The sequence below is a fragment of the Chiloscyllium plagiosum genome, chromosome 12 (genome assembly GCF_004010195.1).
Source record: "Chiloscyllium plagiosum isolate BGI_BamShark_2017 chromosome 12, ASM401019v2, whole genome shotgun sequence".
In the NCBI taxonomy this organism is placed as follows: Eukaryota; Metazoa; Chordata; class Chondrichthyes; order Orectolobiformes; family Hemiscylliidae; genus Chiloscyllium; species Chiloscyllium plagiosum.
The window spans coordinates 14,675,689-14,682,589 of record NC_057721.1 but is presented as its reverse complement, the minus strand read 5'-3'; the positions used below and the strand labels follow the sequence as shown (position 1 = coordinate 14,682,589).

At 40.8% G+C, this 6,901-nt stretch overlaps 1 protein-coding gene across 44 annotated transcripts in view; it reads left to right on the top strand.

The window, feature by feature from the left end:
- Positions 1-6,901, top strand: part of LOC122554996 (adhesion G-protein coupled receptor G2-like) — a 226,179-nt gene that overhangs the window by 16,607 nt on the left and 202,671 nt on the right. The gene's annotated exons all lie outside the window — the stretch shown is intronic.

Sequence of the window (6,901 nt, the reverse complement as noted above, 5' to 3'; positions counted from 1 at the left end):
AGCAAATTTCCCTGCCAGTATATTAGTCCCCTTCCAATTTAGGTGCAATCCGTCCTTCTTGTACAGGTCACTTCTACTCCAAAAGAGATTCCAATGATCCAAAAATGTGAATCATTCTCCCATACACCAGCTCCTCTGCCATGCATTCATCTGCTCTATCCTCCTATTCCTGCCCTCACTAACTCATAGCACCTGCAATAATCCAGATATTACTACCCTTGAGGACCTCCTTTTTAAATTTCTGCCTAACTCTCTGTAATCTCCCTTCAGAGTCTCAACCTTTTCCCTTCCAATGTCGTTGGTTCCAATGTGGACAATGACCTCCTGCTGGCCCCTCTCCCCTGTGAGAACATTCTGCACCCTCTCTGAGACATCCTTGATCCTGGCACCAGGGAAACAACACACCATTCTGCTTTTTCTCTGCTGGCCACAGAAATGTCTGTCTGTTCCTCTGACTACAGAATCCCCTAACACAATTGATCTCTTGAAGCTGACGTGCCCCTCGTTGCATTAGAGCTAGTCTCAATACCAGAAACTTGGCTGTTTGTGCTACGTTCCCCTGAGAATCCATCACCCCCTATATTTTCCAAAACAGCATACCTGTTTGAAATAGGTATATCCACAAAAGACTCCTGCACTAGCTGCCACCTCTCTTACCTTTCCTGGAGTTAACCCATCTATGTGACTGTATCTAAGACTGTCCCCTCCTTCCTATCCCTCACATACTGTTGCTGTTGCAAATTCCTCATCGCTTCTATCTGTCTCTCCAACCGATCCACTAGATCTGGTAAGATTCGCATCCAACAGCATTTATGGCAGATATAATCTGCAATAACCCTTAAACTCTCTTTAAACTCCCACATCTGACACGAAGTACATATCACTGCAAAGGCCATTTTTGCTCCTTCACAATCTACAGACCCAGAAAATAACACCGTCTTATTTCTCTACAAACCACTGCCCCAGGTTAAATTAAGAGCTATGGCTTATACTTTAAGTTTAATCAAGAGACTTATCTCCAAAAACATATAATCAAGATAGAATGCCCTGTACTCACTAAGACAGCCTTTCTCTTGGACAGACAATTAACTTAAAACAACAATTAACTTATCATATTCTGTGTTGTGAAGTTCGCCCAAATCGGATCCTCCAAGATTAGTTGTGAAATTCACTGTTTGCTAATTTTCCCAGATGCACACCGATGTCCAGCGACACATGAATTCAAAAACAGCAAAGGCATTAACTCTCTCTCCTCTCTCTCTCCTCTCTCTCTCCTCTCTTTCTCTCTCTCTCTCTCTCCTGCAGTGTGAAGTATCCTTGTCCCTCTTACTCAGAGGACTGACAGTTGCATTGTGGTTAGTACTGCCGCCTCTCAGTGTCAGGGAATCTGGGTTCGATTCCGGCCTTGTGTGATTGTCTGTGTAGAGTTTGCACGTCCTCCCTGTGAATGTATGGGTTTCCTCCCATTGTGGTTAGTACTGCCGCCTCTCAGTGTCAGGGAATCTGGGTTCGATTCCGGCCTTGTGTGATTGTCTGTCTGTGTAGAGTTTGCACGTCCTCCCTGTGAATGTATGGGTTTCCTCCCACAGTCCAAAGATGTGTGACTGAGGTGGATTGGCCATGCTAAATTGCCCATAGTATGCAGGGTCGCCCTGGAAAATGTACAGTTATGGGGATAGTTGGGGGAGCTGAATCTGGGTGAGATGGTCATCGTATATTCGATTCAGACTCAATGGGCTGAATGACCTTTTTCTACACTGAGGGATTCTATGGTTCATATTCAACATTGAGGACTTTCAGGATCAGTCTGTGATATACCAAATCTTTATCATTTGATGGTATACTACTATGCCACCATCTCTGAGTCTGTTTTGTTGGTGGCAGAGGACATGCTCAGAAACAATAGTAAAGGACTTTGGAACATTAGCCAAAATGTGTTATTCCACAAACATGTCTATGTCTATGACTAGAATATGACAAAGTTTAACTACTGTCTGGGACAACCCTCTACATTGACACAAGCCCCGAGATGGTATTAAGGAGGACTCTGCAGGTTTAAAGACATAGAGCCATACAGCAGGGAAGAGGCCCTTTAGCTCATTGAGTCTATCAGTTTTTAGCTGACCTATCTACACTTCTCTCAGTTTCTAACACTTGGCCCAAAGACTTGAATGTAATGATATTTCAAGTGCTCATCCACATACCTTTTAAAGATTGAGAGGTTTTCTGCCACAACTACCCTGCATTCCAGATTCACACCACCCTCTGGGTGAAATGTTTTTTTTCCTCATATCCCCTCTAAACTTTCTGCCCTTCACTTTAAAATTCTGCTCCCTCATATTGACCCTTCAAGTCAGGGGAACAGCTGCTTTCTATCCATGCCTGTCATCATCACATACCCTGCAATCAGATGTCTCTTAGCCTTCTCTCCTCCAAAGAAAACAACTCAAGCCTATCCACCCTCTCATTGAAAGAGTTTACTCGGCTGGATGTGCCTTTGACTTTTCCAACATTTATGTTGATGTTACTTGGAATATTGTGTTCAGTTCTGGTCACCTCATTATAAGAAAGATGTGGAAGCTTTAGAGATGGTGCAGAGGAGATTTACCAGGATGCTGCCTGGACTGGAGGGCATGTCTAATGAAGAAAGGTTGAGGCTTTTCTCGTTAGAGTGAAGAAGAATGAGAGGTGACTTGACAGAGGTGTACAAGCTGATGAGAGGCATAGATAGAGTGAATAGTCAGAGATATTTTCCCAGGTGGAAATGGCTATCACAGGAGGGCATACTTTCAAGGTGTTTGGAGGAAGCTTTAGGGGAAATGTCAGAGGTCAGTTCATTACCCAGAGGTTGGGTGCGTGGAATGCACTGCTATCTGTGGTAGTAGAGTCAGATTCATTCGGGACATTTAAGCGATTCTTGGATAGGCACGTCGATGACAGTAATATGAAGAGTATGTAAGTTAGTCTGATCTTATAGTAGGGCAAAATGTCAGCGCAACATTGAGGGCTGAAGAACCTGTACTGTACTGTTCTGTTCTATGTTCTGAAGAACCTGTACTGTACTGTTCTGTTCTATGTTCTGTGGCAAAAGTGAGGATTGCAGATGCTGGAGATCAGAGTCTAGATTAGAGTGGTGCTGGAAAAGCACAGCAGGTCAGACTGCATCCAAGGAGCAGGAAAATCGACATTTCAGGCAAAAGTCCTTCATCAGGAACTTCTCTCAATCCTGGAGGCTCCGTGCCTTCATTTCTGATGAAGGGTTTTTGCCCGAAACGTCGATTCTCCTGCTCCTCGGATGCTGCCTGACCTGCTGTGCTTTTCCAGCACCACTCTAATCTGTTCTACGTTCTATGCTGACTATGTCCATCCAATTTTATTATTGCTTTTTACAGAGACTCAAACAATCAATTGATTTCCTTAGCCAGACCAGATAAAATTTCCTTCCTTTGGGAACATCAGTGAAAAAGTTGATTTTTTTCATAACAATCTGGAAGTTTCACAGGCACCAGCCTGTTTTTTTTTGTGTGATCTCTTTAATCAATTGGATTTAAATTTCCTATATGCTGCACTGGATGATTATTCCATGTATCTGGTTGATAGTTCTTATGTTACAGAACTATGTCTGACATTCTCATGGGTGTGCACTGGATTGACTTGCTGAGCCACATTGTATTATTGCTGTAAAGGACAGTATTGTTTCATATTTGTGAACTAAGGAAGTAAGTTTTAATAGATCAATTTTCTTTGAGTGCCATGTCTGAGAGCAAATGATACTGCAGTTTGACCTGACAGTTAACACTAATGTTTGTTAATAGAGATCACATGTTCTCTCTGTCAAGCAATAAGCACCTGTTCCAAAGACAGGTTGATGACATCAGTGTGATTATGATTTCAGCCAGCCTGGGCTAAAAATAAAAATAAAATGTGTCAGGACCTCTCCTCTTACTGTTAACACCATCCCAGGAAAGTGATCATTGATTATGCCTAACGTAATGCTGAGGTATTGCCTGGTTAAAATTAAGGAGTGTTTCCATTCACACCCTTTACACAATCTGTAGTTGATGCTCACTCCAACTTGTCTGTCAGCGCTTGAGTCCAATGACCTCAATCATGTTGTCATAGTTGTACAAAACAATTACAAAACAGAAAAGGAAAACCACAGTTTCCTCCATGTAACAAGTTCTGAAAGTTCATCCCAATGCACACAATTAGCTCTATGAAAGTGTTTTCAGCAGGTCTATTCTCATTCAATTTGAAAACTTCTTTAGGTATGAACATATAAAGCATTAAAATTAGGACCAAATGTAGGCCAATCAGCCCCTTGAACGGCTCTGCCATTCAGTGGTTGATCTCATTGTGGATCTCCTGTCTGCCCCTTTACTCTTTGACTCCATTTTCAGTCAGAAATCTGTCCAACATAACCTTAAAAATACTTAATGACACAGTCTCCACTGCTCTCTGAGGAAGAACATTCCAGAGTAGCAACCCTCTTGAGAGAAAAAAATTTTTTTGCAACTCCATCTTAAATGGGAGACCACACATTTTTCAAACAGCTTCCCCTTTCCTAACCTATCATACCAGGTATTAAGCCTTTCAGCACCCACCTCATCAACCCTCCTCAAGACTCTATTTGTTTCAATGAGATCACCTCTCCATTTCCTAAGTGTCCATTCTTTCTTCATAACTTAATTCGTCTATCCCAAGGATTAGTCAGATGAACCTTCTCTGCGCTGCTTCTAATGCAACTATATTCTTTCTTAATTGAGGAGTCTGAAACTGTGTACAGCATTCCAGATGTGGCCTCACCAACGTCCTGTGCAATTGTAACAAAACACTCCTACTATTGTATTCCAGTCCTGTCTTAATAAACAGCAACATTTGCATTCCTAATCATTTGCTGCACCAGCATACTAACCTGTTATGATTCATTAACTAGAGCATCCATATCCCAATTTTACTGTCACTCTCTAGTTAAATAAAATGTTGCTTTCCTGTCTTCCTGTCAATATGTGGATTCCACTTGCCAAATTTCTGCCTATCTTAACTTACTTAAATCCATTTACAAACATCTGCTCTCGTTACAATTGCTTTCCTACCTATCTTTGCATTATCAGCAAATTTAGCACCAATGCTTCATTCTAAATACGCAGTGAAAAATACTCTGGTGGAAGCTAAATTAGATAACCCTAACAATGGGTACATGACCATGAAATACAAAGAACTTACACCCATTCAATGTATATTTGGGCGAAGGGTCATTGGACCCAAAACATTAGCTCTGCTTTTTCTCCAAAGATGCTGCCAGACATGCTGAGCTTCTCCAACAATTTCTGTTTTTGCATCAATTTTATGCTGTTTACTCATTTGTGTCTTTGCTGGGCAGTCTGTGTGGAATGACTAAAAGCTTACAGAGGAGGAGAAAAAGTAGAATATGAGAGAAAGTGAATGATCAAATATAAAAGCAGATAAGGTGTGTTTTGATTCATAAAAAGGAAAATAATTGACTTAGTGAACACAGAAAGTGAATCTGGGAAATTAATAATAGAACTAAGGAGATGACAAATGAATCGAAAATGTGCATAGAATTGGCCTTCACGTTAAAGATAACATAAAGTCATCATTTTCCCACTCTCTCATTAGAGAAAGAGACAACTGGTGCTAAGTTTAGCCTGAAGGTCATGACACCAAGGCGAGGGTCAGATTGAGAAGACAGGAGATTTATGGTAACCTGAACTGGTGTAGGAATTGAACTCATATTGTTGATGTTACTGTGTATCACAAACTAGCCAACCATCCAACTGAGCTAACCAACCTACAGTGGGTATATGAATAATGTAGCTGCACCAGGGGCACCACTGGTATCAAATTAGCATTTGCCCCTGAAGCATGCCTTGATCTGTTTGCCTTGCATTCTTCAGAGAACATTCATTGAAATCATATTAATGCCTTCATTACTATGTATCTGGCACAACTCACCTCACAAATAAGCCATGGACACTATTTCAGATCTCTAAGAGAACCCAAAAAGTGAATGCCATTGAGCTCAAATTTTGATGTGCCCACAACATCAAGCTGGGTAAATATAAATCATCTTTGAACAGAGGACTGTAACAGTTTTCTATTATGTAATCCACTGGCACCACCTTTGTCTTTGTGTCATTATTAACCCATTTCTTCTAAATGGCTTAATGCCTGCATGACACTGCATTTGGAGTTTGAGTGTAAACACTGTCAGTTGGAATAAATATACCTGCTCAAACAAAGTGCCATATTGCAGTGAGCTTCTGATAATGAGTTGAGTCAGAAAATCACTGAAAACAAAAATGAAAACTTCACAACTTGGTGTGAACTGAAGTTAAGTGCAAGTAATTGGTATACTTGGTATACTGCCAGTATTATTAGCAAACAACTGTTTACAGTATTCATTCGTCCTTCGATTATTTTAATGAAGATTTTAATCCACGTCATTTAAATAGTGTTAAAAATACTGATCTTGACTACAGCCATTTTGGAACTTCTATCACAGACACCAACATTCAACCGTGCATCCCTGTAAGTAATGGTAATACTTATGGAGAAAAGACAGCAGTCACTGAACTGTCCCTATACTATCAGATTTGTGTGAAATCGTCATGCAGACAAATCAAAGTTTCCAGTAATTCAACAGTGGAAGAGCCAGTTATTTTTGAACCATGATACACCCACTGCTTTAAATGAGGCTGTCAGAAACCAGCATTACTTTTTTTAACCCAGAGTTGATACTTACACATTCTCTCCATGACCACACAATACATTATTCCATCTCTACAACACTATGAACTCTGACCCTACCTTACGCAAATGTTGTTTTTAGAGTTTTTAGATTACATTACAGTGTGGAAACAGGCCCTTCGGCCCAACA